We start from the raw sequence: 21,913 nt of genomic DNA, 5'->3' as shown, positions 1-21,913 counted from the left end.
GAAGAAGAATGCTGCTTTGAAGTAAGTGGCCATGTGGTGAAGCCAGCACAGCAAGGAACTACATGTGGACACTAGTTGCTGAGGACAATCATCATTTAAGAAAGTGAAACCTTCAGTTCTGCAGCAACCACTAAATAAATTCTACCAACAACCTGACGGAGTTTAGAAGAGGATCTTTTCCCAGCCAAGCCTCTGAAGAGCCTCCAGATCCATCAGATACCTGGATTGCCCCCTGCTGAGATCTTGAAGCCGAGAACCTAGGTAAGCCATGCTCAACTTCTGACTTACAGAAACTGAAAGATAACAAGCATGTGTTGTTTAGGCCACCAATGCCATGATCAATTCTTATGCAATGACGGAATACTAATAGAAACATAAAATTAGCCTCATATTCTATCCTACTTAATACAACACTGCTATGAAGGAGATAGATGAATATTTCCATGTTACTGAGGAGGAAAGAATTAGAAAACTAAATACTATCCTCATGGTCACATAACCAATAAGTAACAGTAGTGGAATTTGATTCAGAAGTGCCTGAGTCTGGAACCCACTCTCTTATAAAAACCCTTAGGGGACAAACTGACCAAAATATTAGTATTATCTGAGACACTGATCAGGGAGGGATTCTCATAATCATCACTTTAATAATTTTCATAACAGGAATTCCTGTTGTGGCTCAATGGTAACCAACCCAACTAGTAACCATGAGGCCATGGGTTCCATCCCTGGCCCCACTCAGTGGTTTAGGGATTTGGGGTTGACATGAGCCACAGTGTTGATCACAGATGAGGCTCAGATCTGGTGTTGCTGTGGCTGTGGAGTGGGCCGGCAGCTGTAGCTTCAATTCGACCCCTAGCCTGGGAACTTCCATATGCTGTGAGTGCGGCCCTAAACAAAACAACAAAACACTTCATAACAATTTCTATGCTGCTACATCTATAGGCCAAGGAGATTGTAGATTTAGAAGATTTCAATTAGGACAAATATAGATGATAACAGTAAGAAATTAACATCTCTTTCTGGATTAAATTGCTAAGTAGTCAAGAGCCACAAGTGGCCCAAGTAATCTGTGGTGAGGTCAAGAGTGCATAGAAGTAATCCAAGCCTCATGCAAGATGCAAAGTATCCACCGTACAACAAGTAAGACATCAATTACTACAGAGAAATAGTTGTTTTCTAAACCAGCATCTTAATTCTGAGATGCAGCATATGCCTTGTAAAGCAGAAACTGAGAGGACAAGATGAGGTCATAGAGATAGAATCTATCGACCTCTAACATCCTACCAAGTAATGTGTTTGCAAGTGCTAGACTGGAAGTCATATAGGCTAAGTACTCATTTTGGAAATTCCTGCATGAGAACAAGAATTTATGGAGTATAGACTTGTAGGGACTCTGAAGCTTAAAAATTCCATACCCCATACCCAGTCACAAGGCACACTAGGTGCTCTAGAGTAGGGGTTGACAAACTATGATCCATGGGCCCAATCTGAGCCATATGTTCTTGTAAAACTCATCAGCTAAGAGTATTTTATATAATTTTTAAAGTCAAAAAGATGGTTATTTTGTGTTATGTGATAATTTTATGAAATCCAAATTTCAGTGCCCACAAACAAAGCTTTATTGGAATATATCCACACATATTTGTTCACTTTTGTCTATAATTGCTTTCCTGCTACAACTGCAATATTGAGTAGCTGGGAGAGAACTGCCAGTACACAGAAATGGAAATATTTAGTATCTGACTTTTTTAGGAAAGGGATAGTTATTCTTACAATCCCTTGGTCAGAGATCATAGCCAAACAATATTTCCAGGCTTAGTTTACACTAGTTGAAGAGATGAAAATGAATTGGTCTAGAAGCTAAAACTTTACTTCTAGTTCTGAGGAATTAGGTTAAAGGGAAACACACTAATTGTGACCTGTATATTGAACAAAATATGCAATTTAAAGTTTTCGGGAAACTTTCCCTCTTACACAAACACACACACATATTAATAAGTGATGTACTATAATGTATACTAATTTTGAGTTAAATTCAGAATAGCAAAAGCCTATGAATATGACCTATGGTGAATTAATCTTGGTCAGTAAATTAAAATTATTCTACTTTTCCTATTTTTACAGAGAATGCCCTAGAATTGAAGAAATTACTTCTGATACATATTTAGACTTGTCTTTGAGACAAAGGCTTTAACTACTTTGTAGAAGTATTTTCTCCTTCCTTCCTTAGATTTGAAGAATGCAAATTTCACAGCTTTTGGAAAAGAAATATGTTCATACTTATGTTTGAACATCTATCGGTTTTCATTAGCAATATTTTAAAAAGTCACTTGTGCCTAAACATTACTAGTTTTAATTTTGTCATGCGTGCTTGCTCATGAAAATTATAAATATTATACATATGTGGATATGTTATGCTATCTAAGACTATACCAAAATTAGTATGTCAAAGGACACCAAGTATTTTCTATATTAAAAAAACAGCATCTTTTCATAGTTCTTCAATTGTTTACAGCTAAAACAGCATGTTGTTATTTTTTTTTAAAATTCTTTGTCTCACCTCAATCCAATTTAAAGCCAAGTCAGTTGTCTGCAGGTTTCTGAATCATAAAATTATTATTTAAGGTGTCTTTGGTGAAAAATAGAAATAGAGGTTGAGTTCCTTTGTTAATATCCCAGCTAGAGTGTCGTATAACCCCACAAACAAGAATAACTCGCTTTGTGTGTCACACACATCCTCCCGCGATACAAGTGTTCCTGAAAGACTTAAGAGCTTAGCCACTGCAAGAAACAACTAGGTTTGAAGAAATAGCTGGTTCTAGGTGAGCTTTTGGATTTTTGTAAAGCTAAATCTATAATAAATGGTAATGAGATTAGATGTGTTTGCTGAAGACAGCGAGAATACAGAGAAAATTGCAGGAAGATTCCAGCAAAGTTTTGTGGATCCACTGTTTGAACTGCCAACTATTTTATTTAAAGACCAAGCCAAATTGTGCATATTAAGCTCTATAACACATTTGTTACTGATCTCTGGGGAAATGGTTGAAGCTTGCCTCATTTTTTGGATGGCTCCTCTTTGTCAGAGAGATGTTCTCTGGGAAAAGGTGTGTTTTACTGGAAAACAAAAATTCACGTTAAATGCTCACAAATAAGGAGATCGGATTTATTTTTGGAATTATAGATATTTTTCTGGAAAAAATAATTTAAGCTTCTGGAACTTACCTTGTACTTAGAAAAATGATAACAACAAAAATAAGCCAATTGGATGATTTAGGGTTCAAGATTTTCTTTTGCTATATAGTGATAGAATTTAGGGACAAGGCTTGTGTGCCTTAAAACCAGAGAGTTTAAGTGGTCTTAAACATACAAAAACTATTCTTTTCCTGAGAGTTTGATTAAAGCTATTTGTCAAGTACCTTCATGAATATATTAACCCTGGTAAAGTGAAGTGAGGCATTGCTCACTCATCTTTTTTTTTTTTTCTTTTAATATTAACAGAGAATGTTTTCAGCCTCAGTTCATTTTGTCAGACACATTTCTTCATTTACTCAGGTGGATATTACAATCCCAATGTCAGTCTTTATTTTTCAATACATAATGGCACTGTGAGCCAAATACTTTTGAATAATTTTCTAGATTGATTGATAATTTTATTCTGGTGATCCAACTGCTTCTATATAGTTTGTAATGCAACAGAGTATGGTCTTTGGATTCAATATTGTTTTCCAAGGAAAGTAAGAAAATGTGCTTTGCATTTAAGACCATGATGTAATGTCTCACATTTGCAGATTACTTAAAATGAAAAACAGGTTTTCACCACTTGGAAGCCTATATTTTTATTGGTGTTCATGACAGGCAGAGTATATCTGAGGCAAAAAAAAAAAAAAAAAAAAAATTACTTTCAAGTGGTGGGCCTGATCAGAGCAGGTGACATTAAATAATTAACAAGTTCTCTTTCCAAACTACACTCCATGCTTTAATTAATATCGTTCCTTAAAATAAGAAGTTGTTTACCAAAGCTGCCTCTGCAAGCTGATTGCTGCTCACAGAACCAAAAAAAAAAAAAAAAAAAAAAAAAAAAAAATCCTCTGAGACATGACTATGCCCAAGGGATTGCTTTCACTTCATTGTTTATAATAACTACAAACAAAGACCTGCAAAAGCTCATCTCGCCATGAGACATCCTGACAATCTGCCAGTTTAGTCACCAATAATAATGAGACTGGCACCAGCAATCAGCTCAATGCTAATCTAATGAGGGCCTGTTTCATTCGCCCATTGATATTACAGCAGCTGCTAAGCACCCGATGTTTAGGACATACAAACAAGAGGTGTGTCTCCAACCAGTTGAAAGATAATTACCCCCACAATATGGCCTTGCTAGCATACAGAAGCAGCAGTGTTTCCTTTTTCCATGAGATTTTTCCTATAGATAGAATATCTTGTCAAGATTACAAAATTAATGAGGTCATCTGCCTATGCTAAGCCTGGAAAAGGCTCAATTAGTTATTGTTGCTTGTGGGGTTTAGTGGTTCTTTTTTTGCTTCTCCCTCCCCTAAATCATCCATGCAGATAAGAACATACATGTGATTTACAGACTCGTGTATATAAGGACCATGTGATGTCACTTCCTTCACTTAGTTCCTGGGGTGAATGCAATTATGAACAGATGGGCAAATGACATGATTCCACTGCTAATGAACTTCCCTACTGAGGAAGAGGACAGTGCATTACCCTTTTATACTTCAGAATCTTAATTATCGCTTTTTTTTCTAGTGTGATTATTACACATGCAAACATCTTTGAATTTAAGTCATGTTGATGGAGCATTATGGACATCATTAACTGCCTCTGTTCTGACTGGGAAGCAGCACATGCTTACAGATGCTGTAGAGTAAGACATCTACCAGAGGCAGAACTGTCACACTGGATTCTGAATTAAACATCTACAAGGGAGGAGAGATCTTCGTAAACAGGTCATTTGTTTTTGAGGAAATGAGTGCCAGAAAGACCCTTTTCTTTTTTCCTTTTTGTTTTTCACTAGAGAAAGAAGGAAGAGATAGATAAAAAATAATATGTTCAAAGTAGGGAAATTTCGTGCAGGCTTCAAACCATGTTTTAGAAGCTAACTAATCCTTTCATTTAACCATAAGCATAATGTAGAACCACTATTATTAGAAATAATTAATAATATCCTAAACATTCCCTTTATCAAGTATAAAATCAGTTCATTTCAAGATATCATAATTACCCTGTAAGTCTAGAGAATCTGGTAATTTCCATAGCAGTCTGAGATGAGTGTTACAAAACCTGGGCTACACCTTCACCCTAAAAATCCAGTGAAGAGAGGGTTCTATAAACATAGATCTACTAATGAACATTCTTCATATATCTGAGCAAATCAGACTTTAGGTCCGCTTTAGACAATCCATACATGAAACTGATTTGAGAACTGGCCTGGATTGCCTATATTAAAGAAGAATCAAATAGATCTATAGTTTTGAGTATTTGAAGCAATGGGATGAAATTCTTTGGCCCTGCACCTTACTGACATGCTAAACCTAAAATTCCCCAGAATTGGGGTTGCCATATAAATATAGGATACTCAGTTAATTTGAAATTCAGAAAAGCAACAGTGTTGTTTTTTTTTAAGTATAGCTGATTTATAGTATATATATATATAATCTTTTTCTCATACTGTCATCCATCATGGTCGATCCCAAGAGACTGGATATAGTTCCCTGTGTTGTACTGTTGTACAGTAGGACCTCATTGCTTATCCATTCTAAATGTAATAGTTTTGCATCTACTAACCACAAACCCCTTGGGAGACAAGACGTCTGTTCTCTACATCTGTGAATCTGTTTCTGTTTTGTAGATAGGTTCATTTGTGACATATTTTGGATTCCACACATAAGTGATATCATATGGTATTTTGCTCTTTCTAGATTATTTCACTTAATGTAAGAATCTCTAATTGCATCCATGTTGCTGCAAATGGCATTATTTCATTATTTTTTAATGGTTGAGTAGTATTCCATTGTATATATGTGCCACATATTCTTAATCCATTTATCTCTTTATCTTTTTAGGGCCGCACCCACAGCATATGGAGGTTTCCAGGCTAGGGGTCAAATAGGAGCTGTAGCTTCTGCCCTACGCCACAGCCACAGCACCACCAGCAGCGTCTGCAACCTACAACACAGCTCACAGCAACACTGGATCCTTAACCCACTGATTGAGGCTAGGGATTGAACCCACAACCTCATGGTTCCTAGTCAGATTCATTTCCACTGTGCCACGATGGGAACTCCCCATTCATCTGTTGATGCCCATTTGGGTTGTTTCCATATCTTTGCCTATTGTGAATTGTGCTGCAATGAACATGGGTGCATGTATCTTTTTGAATTATATTTTGGTCTGGATATATGGCCAGGAATGGGACTGCTGGATTATATGGATAGTTCTATATTTAGTTTTCTGAGGTACCTCCATACTATTTTCCACAGTGGTTGTACCAATCTACATTCATTTTTCCACACCCTCTCCAGCATTTGTTATTAGTAGACCTATTTAATGACGGCCATTCTGACCAGTGAGAGGTAGTACCTCATTCTAGTTTTGATTTGCATTTCTCTAATAATTAGTGATTTTGAGCATCTTTTCATGTGTCCAAACAAAAAATGGCAGGAGACATAGACAGTTCTCCAAAGAATACATATGGATAGCAACAGATAATTTTGAGTATAAAAAAATTCTTTTTTTTTTTTTTTTGTCTTTTGCCTTTTCTAGGGCTGCTCCCGTGGTATATGGAGGTTCCCAGGCTGGGGGTCTAATTGGAGCTGTAGCCGCCAGCCTTCACCAGAGCGACAGCAATGCAGGATCTGAGCCGCATCTGTGACCTACATCAGAGCTCACGGCAACACTGGAACCTTAACCCACTGAGTGGGGCCAGGGATCGAACCTACAACCTCATGACTCCTAGTCGGATTCATTAACCACTGAGCCACGACAGGAACTCCAAAAATTTTTGTTAGTAAAGTGAAATAGCTTAATTCTAGAATTGCTAATATTTTAGTTCAAGATAGTATTTTTTAATTATAGTAAATCCACCCAAAAGATATTTCATTCCACTTAGCCATAAAGATCACAGAAACAATTAACCTAAGATAATTACCTTTTTTAAATTGTTTAATCTGTCAAGTATTAGTTTTTATTTTCCCAGTATATGCATTGGATAAGTCATTGTATTATTAGTTTTCCTTTGTTTTTGTAACGAATCACCACAAATTTAGTGGCTTCAGACAACATCTATGTATTATCTTCTAGAAGTCAGAAGTTCAACATTACTTTTATTCGGCTAAAATAATAGTATCCAAATGGCTGGATTTCTTCTGGAGGGTCTAGAAGAAAATCTGTTTCCTTGCCTTTTCCAGCTCCTAGAGACTTCCTGCATTCTTTGACTTGTGTCTCCTTCCTTCATCTTCAAGTCCAAATGTGTGGCATCTTCAAATCTCTCTCATTCTGGTACTCCTGCCTCTTTCTTATATAGACCCTCATGTTTACATTGGGCCTATCTGGATAATCCAGAATAAATCTTCCCATTTTAAAACTTTTAACTTAATTGCATCACAAAGTCCCTTTTGTCGTATTATGTACTATACTAATACATTTTGGAAATCAGAATGTAGTAATCTTGGAAGGCCATTAGTCTACCTATTACAGACACTATTCACAAATTCAATCAGTCCATCAATTATTTACTCATTTTTAAATTACCAAAACCAAAATTTTTCCAGACCATGGACTTGATCCCTGAGAGACATAGATTAAAATACAGAACACATGTCCTTAAGAATCTCAGTAAAAGACTGTAACGAAGCTGACCATTAAATTATAGACAATAAGGTCTGTCATGTGATAACATTGTGTACCTACTTCAATTAAAAAATGGAATATTGAAAAGAAATAGTACTAGAAGTATTATCAGAGGAGTGTCTGAGATAAGTTATGAAGGATACAGAAGTGCGGGCTTGGTAAGCAAAGTACGGCAGGGCAGGCAACTCCCTAAAAGACAGCAGAGTGTGCAAAGGCAAGGAGACAAAGAAGTTTCTTTACTTTTTTTTTTTTTTCTTTTTTTGGCCACACCCACCAAAGTTGGAAGTTACTGGGCCAAGGTAGGGAGTAATCTGAGCCATAGCTGTTACCTATGTCACAGCTGCAGCAATGCCAGATCCTTAACCCACTGCACCATAGCAGGAACTCTGAAACAAAGTTTCTTAAGGATAATAGTAAATAATTAAAAGCTGACTTGTATACTGGGAGGAGTGAGACTGATGAAGTTAAAGATCATGGCATTGGAGCCTAGGTGGAGACCGTTATATAATGTACTAAAGAGAAAGTACTATAAGCATTAAGGTATTTTAAAGTGAAGATTTGCATGATCAAACATATATTTAAAGAAGTGATTATTGATGCATTTATGAATGTTTTATAAGAATGAGCCAGCTGGATGTACTAGAACACTATTGATTTAAACATTCTTTCGATCACATATGAGGATGTCATTAACTTTGTCGTAATGAGTATGGAATAAAAGTAGTTTTCAGTAACGCAGATAAAACCACTTCTCAGGACCAACTGAATATGAAGATTAAAAGGTTTGACTAAGAGTTTTCATATTGTTTGCTAAGTAAAAAGAGTTGCCATTCAATGAGCTATAAAATACAGAAGGATGGATTGTGGTACAAGGATAACGGGTTTAATTTTCAACAGAATTAGGATGATACTAGATTTATAAGTCATACTGTTAAATACATGATGTCTAAAGTTCATTGTAGAAGTTAGGATTAGAGATATAGATTTAAAATTTATTTAAATATTAGTGATAGAAACCATGATAATACATAATATATCCCAGGAAATATATTTAGAATAACAAGTCAAGAAGGCTAAGTAGAGAAATATGAAAACCAGTAACAGAAGGACAAACAGAAGGCGATCCCATAAAGAAGACTGAATAAGACTGGCCAGAGGAATAGAGGGAAGCCAAATAGAATTCATATCAAGAAAGCTACAGTAGGAAAGAATTTTAAGGACTAGACGGTGGTCAAAATTATGCATGATAATAGCTATTAATGATTTAATTTGATCTAGAAACTAGAGAAAATTACCAACCTTGTCAAGAACAAGACCTGTTTATAATAAGCATATAACATAGTTAAAGAAATGATAGAAAACTAGAATCTATTATATACAGGTATGCACACACACATACACATACTCAAATGACATATAATTGCAGGAATCTGGGCCAGCCAAAAATGAAATGGCTGCTTACTTCTTCCTCATTTTCTGATACAAAAAAAAAGGCTTCTCCTTCCAATTTCAGCTTTCTGTTTCATTTATCAAGTGGATCAAGGCACACAGATGTAACGGAACTATTTCCTTTCTTCCTCCGTCATTTCAGGATATGGTTAATCATTCCCTAATTTCTGGAAATCATTGGTATATCTGCTACATGGAAAAACATGAAAAATATGATGTTCTTGCCATTTCAAAAATATTCACTTCAGTTGAAAGCACTTAGACTCAGCCTGAACATGAAGCTTCAGTCAAAATTTTATCACTGTCTTTTGATTCAAGAATTCTCTACTCCTAACACTATTCTAAAATTCTACTCTCCTTTTTAGAATCAACATTTGAAAAGTAGCAAGTAAGGATTCATTTTCAAAGAAACAGTATGTTTCGGTGTTCCTCAACTAAATGTAGATCTATATTCTTTAGATTCAGAAAAATACTATAATGCTATAACTTTCCTGCCATATTGCTCTGTGAGCATCACCTTGCAGACATAACTCAGAATTCCCTCACCACATGAGATAAAAACACATTTACCCTAAATTTTAAAGTAACTGTAAGAGCTGTTAAAACATAATGTCCATTCAAATTACCTATAATAAATGCACTGCGTTTTTAACAGGAATCCTAGGTCACACTTCATCATAGCTAAGTTTTCCCTCCATTTTTAGAACTCTGTTCTCTCTTTCGGACACTCTACTAAGGAATTTCTTATCCTCACAAAATTATCTTTATATTGGGATTGATATTTTAATAACTGATGAACGTTTAATTTAAAAAAATAAGGTAGAATTTATTTACAATGCTGTGCCAGAAAAATTTTCTTTTAATAAATCACTTTGTTAAAAAAATAAAAATAAAAGTCCATTTGAGCTTTTTGAATCATTTTCATCACCATATAGAATTATGGGAACTAGTGTCTTTTCAGGAGACAAATCTTCCTACTAAGTAAACAATATGCAGCCAGAATGAAAGGTTCTCTTCATGGCTTACATAGATTTGCTACAGTCCTCTTAGAATCTCTGATATCTTGTCAGTATATATATTAGCTGCTTAATGAGTAGATGGGAGGCATTAGCTCTAATAAGTTGAAGAAGAAAAAAGCACTTTAATAGCCTACCCTAATCAATCCTGATTCTTAGTTTCTTCCTGTTTAGAGAGTTTAATCAACAAAATCATAATTGAATGGGTTCCTTTTACTTCTCAATATAATAAAACATCTCTCTCATACTGCATCATTTGAAGTAGAAAGAGCAATACTGCGATTGGTAGAAATCTGATTCAGAGATATCTATATCTATCTATTATTTTTCTGGAATCTAATTTTTGACATAGCTTCCATGATTATTTTCTGGTTCTTAGTATGGTATAATACTCAGGAAAAAAAACCTCTAAGATTAAGAACAATGTACATGCTGTATATAGAATAATTTACCTACTGCCTTCTAAATAACTCAAAGAAAATATTCTAATGAAAATATAAATTTCTACAAGCCTGTTTTTTAAAATATTAGAGTTTGAAATGATTAGGAGGGTTTTATGGCAAACACCATGTGTTATGAAATTCAGTATTACTTGCACTTATTACAGTAAAGTGTTATAAATATAAACTCTATATATAATGTGTTGAAATGAAAAGAAAATGAATGATATAAAGTGACTCTTCAATACTCATCAGTACGTTTTTATTGTGATCATTTATATGTGGCTTCAACACACACATGAGGGATTCAGATTAATTACATTTAAGAAGACAAATCCTTTTCCCCCCCAAACTCAGACATTCCTTCTTTCATACAACAAATATTTATTCAACAACTTTTATATAATGAGAGAGGTTTCTATTCTAGTTTTTGGAAATACAGGACATAGTGCCTACCCTCCAGGAAATTTATATTTTAGGGAGGGGAGAAAGAAAATGAAGAAATAAATACAAAAATATATAAAATGAGGGCAGAGAGTAGGGAGGGATTTCTTTTATATAATGTCTAAGAATGACAATCTTATCATCGATAATTTTATATATGAGCAGAGACTTTAGCAACCAGTTACTTGTAGTAACTATACGTACAAGCTGAAAAAAGCAATATATACATCTGAAAAAAAGGTTTTCAAGAAGAGGGAGTATCACATGCAAAGCTTTGGGGCAAGAGTATGGAGGCATGTTAGTGGATTGCAAAGAAGGATAATGGACCTGGAGAACAGCATGTGAAATGGGAAATGCATCATTTTAGAAAGACAGCTAGAGAGCAAGATCTGTTAGATTTTATATGCCATTGAAAAATATACTGAAAAAAGGCACTTTATCTAGAGTAAAATGGCAAGTCATTGAAGGATTTGGAGAGGAAGAATTTACCATATAGACTATTCTGTAAATTCAAGAGACCATTTAATTCCCTTTTAGTTCATCACGAAACATGCACTAAGTGCTATGCTACTAAAGTTTATTATTATTATTATTATTATTATTATTTACTTTTTACAGCCACTCCTGTGGCATATGGAAGTTCCCAGGCTAGCATTCAAATCAGAGCTGGAGCTCCAATCTACGCAACAGCCTATACAACTTGAGATTTGAGCCCCATCTGTGACCTACAACACAGCTTATGGCAATGCTGAATCCTTAACCCACTGAACTAGGCCAGGGATTGAACCTACATTCTCATGGATATTAGTCAGATTTGTTACTACTGAGCCACAGCAGAAACTCCTATTATCATATTTTAAAGAGTAAGAAATAACAATACATATTTACGTATCACAATGTTTTAAAAATATATTCAAGACTGAATGGCCAATTTTTTTATATTTAAATGAATTTTAAAGAAGTCAATTCTTTACTTGAAAAGTTTCTAAAATCAGTTGATTAATGATGATTCCCATAAATGTGTCATTTATTTCATTTTTCAGTGTAAATAAGCTTCAATTTTATATAGCTATATAGTTAGCTATCTAGCTACTTATTTGATTATATACCACCATTTAGCAAAATGAACATTTAAAAAATTTTAAATACTGACAGTGGGTATCAATAAGGCATATTTAATTCTGGGTAACTTTGATAATGGGGGCTACTTTTATTGAAACATCCCAACATTTCCTCCAAAAAAAGCAAAGCAATGAGATGAACAAATACATGCATGAATCTCATATCTTCAGCCTAACCAAAAAACAGGGAACATTTCAAATTTCAATTACCTTTTAGTAGTAAAATAAAGACCAGCTTAATAAGGCTCTTCAATTAGGCTCTATCACAAACCTTTTACAATGAACTAGGAGATTATCTCAAAAAATATTTGAAAAAACATTACAAGTAAAAGGGGAATTAGAATGCAACACTAAAGAACAATCACTCTGAGAAAGTCTATTCTACCTATAAAAGTACTGCGAGTCATTAGATCTGAGCACATAGTACAGGAAAAGGATTTCAAAAAGAATATAGAATTACCTGAGACAGGCTTGAAAAGGCAATGCCTCTTGGAAAACATATATTTTAAAAGAGAGAAACTCTTTGTACATTAGGCACCAAAGGGAAAATTTTAAAGTATAAGAAATTAAGATCCTACAAGAAAAAAAGAATTTAAAAACTAAAATTCAAAGGACTAGGTGACCAAGAAAGAAGAGACCCAAGTGAATGCTTGAAGGGTACATTAAAGAAAAGTAAGAAAACAATCACATGAATGAAAATGAAATAGAGAAAGAAGGTAAAATGTCTGAGAAAAAATCATTTAAAGGAAAACAGGCAAAAAAAGATCCAATATATGTACAACTTAATTCCATGAAGAAGAAAATCTGAGCAATGAAACCAAATAAATATGTAATACTATAGCCAAAAAGTTTTTCAGAATTAAGTTTTTCACATATTAAAAATTCCCACCAGGCACTTGAGAAAATTGTCCCAGAATGGTCAACTCTGGGGCATAACCTAGTCAATTACTAGAATTTTAAAAGAAAGAAAAATCTTCAGAGGTTCCATGCAAAAAGATTAAATAACTTACCAGATATTAGAGTGGCATCGGATTTCAGAAAAGCATCAGAAAGATCAAAGCAAAACTGGAGCAGAATTTTCAGGAACTCAAGGTTCAACTTAGCCAATAAATATTATTTTGTCTCAAAGATACATTACAGAGAATTAGTCATTCTATGCTCTGTATAATAAGCATATCTAAAACAGAATTTAACAAGGTAGAAATGGAGCTTTAAATTGTAATACTAAACAAAGCAAAGTTCAACCAAAAAGGCATTAATGGTTGCTTTTTAATACAAAAATCACATTTCACCATGATGATAAAAGTTGTTAAATATGTACACAAAAACAACAAAGAAATTAGTTTTATAAAGCAAACACTATAGAAATTGGGAGGGAACACAGACAGAAACATATTAAAAATAGAAGACATTAATATAACAAGGTAACTCTGATCAAGCAGAAAAAGATGAAGTCATAATAAACCCTCCCATATTGAAATTTAATAATTCTATCCAATATGTATGTAAAAGTTGAAATAAAAATCATAGCTACCAATTTCTTAAAAAAACAATGATGATAAAACCACTATTTATCAAGGTACACTGGATATATTAAAGATATATCAGTTAAAATACACATCTTAAATTTTTTAATTAGTTAAAAAAGTGAACAAAAATAAACTCAAAACTTAACAAACTAGAAAACTCCAAAATAAGCCCCCAAATCAAAACAGAGCAAATAAAAGTATGACAGAAATTAATGAGGTAAAATACAGAAAAATAGTGGATTAACAGTTCAAAATGCTATATTTTGAAATTTAAAAAAGCTTGAAAGTAGACTAGTCACTAGCTACCTTGAGAAAATGTAAAGAAAACATAAAATAATAAGTAATTAGACAGAAATAACCATAGAGAAAGAATAAATTATTTAAAATAACAATTTTCTGACTTCTATGTATATAAATTTTAAACCTACATTAAACAGATAAGTGTTTTAGTGAAAAGTTTACTATAATTTACTCCAGTGAATACTAAAAACAACCTTTCTAAGAATGATTTCCTTGGAATAAATAAAGTTATTAAGGAAATAACCTATAAACAAAGTACTACATCTGGATGATTTATAGCAGAATTTTACCAAATACTCATGTAAGCCAAATGTTACGTGAATTGTTCTAGAGTATAAGCATTTCCAAATATTTGTATGAAGCAAGTATGTTATTATATCTAAGTCTGACAAAAATAGTACAAAAAACAGACAAAAGTATGATTTTTCAACATCAAAGAAATACCAGCTTTCCCTAAACTGAGTAGTTTAGAAAACCACAAAACCACTATTTCTTTACGGAAATAAGCAAATTGATCATAAAGAGTCTACTGAAAGACAAACATACAAGAATAACTTAAAACAGCTAAGACTAGCTCTACCATTTATTAAAAATACTATAAAGTCTTTATGATTTTATATGTGATAATGACATATGAAGAGACAGACAGTGAAACAGAATAGAAATATAATAAATAGACCCAAGTATGCATGAAATTCTACTATATTAGAAAGAAGGCTATCATAATATTTGGGTAAGTTAAACTTTTTAAATAAATGCTACTGGAGAAACTGAGTAGCCACTGGAAAAAAGATACATTTAGATTCACAGCTTAACCCATAAATATAAACTCTAAATGGATCAGCGATTTTAAGCTTAAGTGTAAACAGTGATGATGGTGATAATAATAAAGACATCAAAAACTAGACTAATGGGAATAGGGAAAATTTTTCTAAATTTGACTCAAAATCTAGATTCAATGTAAGAAAAGTTTCATAAATTTTAATACATTACAAACTTTTAGATGGCCAAAACTATAGCACATAGGCAAATTTAAAAGACAAGTGACAATCAGGGAAAAAATATTACAGAAAAAGGTCTCAAACTTGTAGAAGCTCAGGCTGAACAGCCCAAATAATAGAAAAAATAAACAGACAATTCATAAGCAAAATGATATATAAATTATTCTAAAATACCAGAAAAGATGTTCGACTTTACTCATTTAAGGAAAATGCAAATCAAAACTACTCTGGATATCATCAAATTGGCAAAAATATAAAGTTTGACACAGTATTCTGTTGGACATGCTGTGAGGAAACAGGCCCTCTCCTAGTTAGCTAATGTAAATGCAACTGAGTGAAACTCTTACGGAATAGAAATTGGCAATATTTTGCAAGATTTATATTTATATTTGACTCAGCAATTCTAATAGAGTTAATTAGTTAAAAAAGTGAACAAAAATAAACTCAAAACTTAACAAAGTAGAAAACTCAAAAATACTCTGAAAATACATCCTGAGTAATATGAACATACTTCTTCACAAAATTATACATTGCAATATTTTTATAATTGCAAAATAGTGCAAACAACACATACATAGGTCACTGGTTCAATTAATTATAGTAAATACACAGTGGAGTACTATGTAGCTATAGGAGAATAAAAAAAGTCCTCTCTATATATGAAATGATACCTAGAATATAAAGAATATTGATAATATACTTTTATATCAGAAAAAATAAAAATATAGAGAATCAATCTATATTTTTGCAAGAAGAGGCATAGCAAGTATGAGCTCTAAACTAATAGGCTGGAGTGGAAATAAAGTAGAAGTAATGAGGGAAGCAATAATAATTCTCTAAGTGTACCTTTATTTTTAAATTTTATTTATTTATTTATTTATTTAATGGCCACATCCATGGCATAGGAAGTTCCTGGGCCAGGTTTTGAACCCAAGCCACAGCTTCAACCTATGCCACAGTTGCAGCAATGTTGGATAACTTTAACTCACTGTGCCAGGCTAGGGATCAAACCTGCACTTCCATAGCAATCTGAGCAGCTGCAGCAATGTTGGATACTTTAACTCGCTGTGACAAGCTGGAGATCAAACCTGTATGTGCCCAGGACATGAGCCACTGAAGTCAGACTCTTTACCCACTAAACCATAGCAAGAACTCCTGAGTGTACTTTTTTAAGCAGTCTTACTTTTGGAACCATGGTAATATTTGACCTCCTCAAAAAAGAGTAATAAATATGGGGCAAGAAAACTTCCTATATATTTTAAACAAATCAACCAATTTTTCATATAAATAAATATGTCAAATAAGCAAGTAAATATCTGTATGTCATAAAGTAATGTTCAAGAATTATAGGGAATGACCAAATGAAACAGCAGCTTGCCTGAAGGTGCATCCTCTGGCCATGCCTTGGAGAATTTGAGCATTAAAATACATAAGGATAGGAATGGTTTATAACTCATTGAATAAAAGTGAAAACTAAGGGGTTCTTACTGATACAAATTCCTAAGTAAGTATATAAGTGGAAGGAACAGAAAGAACAGTTCTTATGTATAGCAGCAGATTTTTATGATAGAACATAAAAATCACCATTCGAAACCATCATAGTAATAATTGATAGGGACAGGTAGGGATAATCAATGGATAGTAGCTACTGAGTGAAAATTGAATAAGGGAAGGGATATATGCTTACTCTCAAAGTTTCACCCCACAAAATATTTATTAATTACAAAGGGAAAAATATCAACATTATTACAGAGAAATTTGGCAGACCTCACCTTAATCAAATGATCATAGTTATTACCAGTAATGGCACAAAGCAAGTTCACTTACATAACCTCTATTTAACCAAAAGGAACATCATTAAAATATAAATTGGGAGAAATTACACAAAATAACTGGCCTAAAATCCTCAAATTTATCAAGGTCATAGTATATAAAGAATTACTAAGAAAGAATTATATATATATATTTTAAAAGACAAATATATATTAAAGCTAAATGTAATGTGATTTTGAATTGAATCAGGGACCAATTTTTTTTTGTAATGTATATTGATACAACTTTCAGTTCTATAAATTAGGTTAAAAATGCATTACACAATATTGTACAATTAAGCAATTATACAAATTTATAATTATGTATGAACATGTTTTTGCTAGTAGGGCATGTACACAGGCATCATGCTGCAAATTACTTCCAAATGGTTTAGAAAAATATACAAATGTACTTATATAGAGAGAAAATTATAAAGTAAAATAGGTAAATGTTAACAACTGAGGTCTGTGTTTAAGGTATATGGCAGGTTTATGTATTACTTTTGCAATTTTTCTCTACCTGAAATTATTTTTAAAAATTATAAAATACAGAAATATTTTATTTTAAAATAGAAGTAGTTAATTCTTCACAGCCAACCTTAAGGATAGAGAGCATAATTAAACTTTATAAGCCAAATTGCTATACAGTTATAATTTTAGTTCTGTTAATGCATTAGTTGTAATATCTCCTGAATGTTACTTCACTAGTTTATCTCAATTTCCATGTATTAAAAATAGAAATATTTTGCATGAGGCCATTATGAACATTAATTAAACTGATTTATATATTTATACATATATGGCATTCATTATATATATTGGCATATATATAGAGAGATATATATATATGCATTCAGGCAGAGGATGGCACATAATGAATGTTTTATATCCTTGTTAGATTAAAAAAATCTTATTTATTTTACCTTTTGCATTAAATCAAAGCACACATTCTTCCTTATACTTAATATCTATGATCAATATGTACAATATAGGAAACATGGTATGTTTTTGAGAAATGAATTCCTATTGAGGATAGGGCATTAATTTTAAAAGCAGGAACAAAACTAATGAGAACTAAGACAAATTAAGTAATAGAAACTCAGAGTCAGACCATCTGTTTCAATCCAGACTCTACATTAGTGTTATTCAAATTAAAAATCAGTATCTCTTGGTTTTCTGATTTTTAAAATATCTACATACCAGTCTAAATTTGGACTATAGATTTAATATTAAAAGGTAGGAATGGAGCTCTAGGATAGATTAAGGCAGAGGTAACAGATGAACATAAAACCATCATTATTATTGAAAATGTCATAAAAGCTGAAAAAAAGAGGTTCTGGAACATAAGTATGAAATCTGTGTATTGTGTTGTTTGCTATGTATGTTTTGGAGGTGGAATGCATAGTTTAGTCTGGATGTAATTTGTTTATGGATGTTTAGAAACTGTCTAGCTGTATGTATTAAGAAGATTACATGTATACATATTTATATACAGGTACTATTTCTGTTTTGGTTTTATATGGAGTCAACAAAACAGACAAATAGAGACCAGACATTATAAGGAGGAAAGGAAACATTAACTACAGTAAGGGAAAGTTTAAGCAATGATGAAAGGAATGCTTTTGAAACTCCATCACTTGAAAGGAAACAAAGAAATAGAAAAGGTATGGAGTGGTTAGAAGGATTCTGGGGAAAGCGCCCAAAAAGTATATGCTGGAATCCAATCTCAGAGAACTCGTGGACTAGGGCAGGAGGCAGGCATGTAAATGGCGGCACATCTGCATTCAATCAGTGATTTTTTTCCTGAATGCTCTATTTCTCCTCCCTTTCTCTGAAATCATCCTTCCAAGAGCCCTGAGGCCTTTGGAACATGTGTGCTTCCTCCTTGCAAAACTTCTCTTGGCATCAGGAGACCTGTCTCTGTTAATTTAACACAAAACCTAAAGTATGCATAGAAAGTGCTTTCCTCAACTTGGTTCAAGGACTTAATAATATTGATTTGAAAGTCTTGTCCTAAATTGTTGGATTTCACATCTGCCCCAGTCACTAGATTGTCTAGCTTCAACTAGTGGAAAAGCTGAAAACCACACAAAAAAAATGTATCTGATCTCATTCATGGTTGATGAGACCTCTCTTATCTTTATGACTCCTATATTTTCTTCCTAACTGTTTTTATGTGGAATCACTAAACTCTCCAACATTAAATTATGTTTAGATTTTTCATCTCTCATCTCCTACATTTATGCATTCCTGTGTTCAAATATGGGCATGGCATTAATAATGCTGAACTCATCATTAATGATTTTTTGAAAGATATTCTTCTCCAATTTTCTTTTCTATTTCTTATATGATAATTTATAACACCACATATCTAATCAGAAATAGCTATTTTCATTAAGGTCATGAGTCCAAAAATATTAAGTTCTTTATTTTTATCATTTCTGATTACTACGTTCCCTACAGATTGTCAATATTTTTTTCTTTCTCATCTGTTTTTCTTCGGATTTGGTTATCACACTTGTCCTGCTTCACCTACTATCCTTTAAACTGTTAAGCTGGTTTGATATGCATAATTCTTCCTATCATATTCTTTCTCTGATATCTTATCACTGGATAAAACTTAAGATGACTTCTGTTTCATCTTTATCTTATTTTCTTCTATATTTCTTAGAAAGTTCAAAAAAATAACTATCCACTTATGATCTTTATATGATTATTTTGTTTATTATTTATGACCAAATTCTATTCATGCAAGAAATATTCTTGAACATCATCCCCTCATACCTATATCCCAGATAGTGAGAAGGGACTGTGATACAAAAATGAAAAACATGTCCTAAGATTGCTCTCCAACAGAGAGGAAAATACAAATAAAAAAGAGAAAAACTGTGATAAGTGTTAGAAGTTTTAACAAGAAATCCATGTCCCAGATAGAAAGAATAATCTACTAGGTCTTTGAGCATAGAGCTACTAATATTTTCATGGACAATGCCAGAAAAATAGGGGTAGATGAGCAATTTAGGAAATGAGGATATACAACGGACCAAACTGTAGCTATGTGAAGTATTACACAGCAGGACACACACCTTAAACAGGTATTTTCAGTGTCATTAGAGTATAGTATGCAAATGGAGAAGATGAAATGAGAATCAGAAGAGAGATTCCCAAGCTATCTTGAAAAGGATCTCTCTTTTTTTGTCTTGGGGAATCATTAAGAGACTTTAAGCAAAGAAGTGGTAGAATCATTCTCATATTTCAGAAAGATTGCTGTAAATTCATTAAAGAAAACTGAACAGATATAACATTAAAGAACAGAGGCCAATGTAGAGACCACTGAACTATTAAGATAGACTTGATAAAAACATGGACTAAAGGAGAGGTAGTAATAATTAAGAGACGAGGACAAATGTGGAATCTAGATAGAATTATGTGGTTAATTAAATATGGATGATGAGAAGTCCATTATGACTTCCAAATCTTTATATTTGGCAATTAGATTAGCAATTGCTTCAGTAAGGATAAAGAAAACAGGGAGAGGATCAGACAGCGTCTGGGGATTAACAGTTCAAACTTGAGTTTGTGCAACATCCGAATCTATGGAGTTGACAATAAGGCAGCAACTACTAGCAGAGGTCTGAATTAGAGATAACATTTAGGCATTTCTAGCACATTTGTTATAAATTCCGATCATGGATGAGATTGTCCATGCTAAACAACTGGTATAGGAAGAAGTGCTATGAAGTGAGACAGTGATCTCTGAAATAGGAAGAGAATCATGGGAGTGGGATGCAAAAGAGCTTTCCCAGAGATAACAGGAAAACAGAAGCAAATGAATCAGTAAAGAAATACAAGGACTAAAATATGTGTACTGAATTTGGCAAATTAGGAGGTCTTTCATGAGATCATCTGGGTGATCTTTTGTGGAGTGTAAAGCAGAGACCATAAACCAGATTACAGAGGCGTAGAAGTAGCAAAATGGAGACAGAGATCTCCATCCAAGAAGCTGAGATTTGATAGAATTAAGAAATTGGGAGTGCAATATAATGAAAAGAATAGCAATGCAGAGAAATTGTTACTATTATAAATGCTTGGATATGTTTCTAGGTGGATGGAAATTTACCAGAAGGAAACATGAGAGTTTAAACATCACTACCACTACTTCCACTACTCCTGCTAGTACTAGCAGTTAGAAAAGAATAAGCAGTTCTGTTTTAGAGGAAACCATGTTAGTAAGTGGGATGGGGGAGCAGCCCTGACTCACATTAAGTAAACCAGGACATGCTAATAAAACTGTACATGTACATACTGACACGGAACTTATGGAACAATGTCTAAACCAAATAATTACTGATCAGAGAACATTCAGACATCATAACTGACAAAAGGAGGAGATTTTCAGAGCTCCCACTGTGGCACAGTAGGTTAAGAATCCAGTGTTGGAGTTCCCGTCGTGGTGCAGTGGTTAACGAATCTGACTAGGAACCATGAGGTTGCGGGTTCGGTCCCTGCCCTTGCTCAGTGGGTTAATGATCCGGCGTTGCTGTGAGCTGTGGTGTAGGTTGCAGACGTGGCTCGGATCTCGCGTTGCTGTGGCTCTGGCGTAGGCTGGTGGCTACAGCTCCGATTGGACCCCTAGCCTGGGAATCTCCATATGCCGCGGGAGCGGCCCAAGAAATAGCAAAAAGACCAAAAAAAAAAAAAAAAAAAAAAAAAAAAAAAAAAAAAAAAAGAATCCAGTGTTGTCTCTGCAGCAAGGCCACCTTATATCAATTACTGCTTATACCAGTTATTCCAGACACTGATACTCTGTCCAAGGAATCAGCACCCTCCTTATCCTGCATTACTTATAACCATCTAACTTCCACTGAACAACTAACCCTCATCTACCATCAAGCCAATTTACTTTTTCCAGCTACTTTTC

At 33.5% G+C, this 21,913-nt stretch overlaps 1 long non-coding RNA gene across 4 annotated transcripts in view; it reads right to left on the bottom strand.

Annotated features, from left to right (window-relative positions):
- The window catches only part of LOC106508831 (uncharacterized), a 1,163,285-nt gene that overhangs the window by 502,000 nt on the left and 639,372 nt on the right, over positions 1-21,913 (bottom strand). The gene's annotated exons all lie outside the window — the stretch shown is intronic.

The sequence above is a fragment of the Sus scrofa genome, chromosome 1, assembly GCF_054392235.1.
Source record: "Sus scrofa isolate SSC_HxYL_T2T_F1_AM1 chromosome 1, Sscrofa_HxYL_maternal_Yorkshire_Landrace_v2.0, whole genome shotgun sequence".
Taxonomy (NCBI): Eukaryota; Metazoa; Chordata; class Mammalia; order Artiodactyla; family Suidae; genus Sus; species Sus scrofa.
The sequence above is the reverse complement of the archived record's forward strand: the minus strand, read 5'-3'. Positions and strand labels throughout refer to the sequence as shown.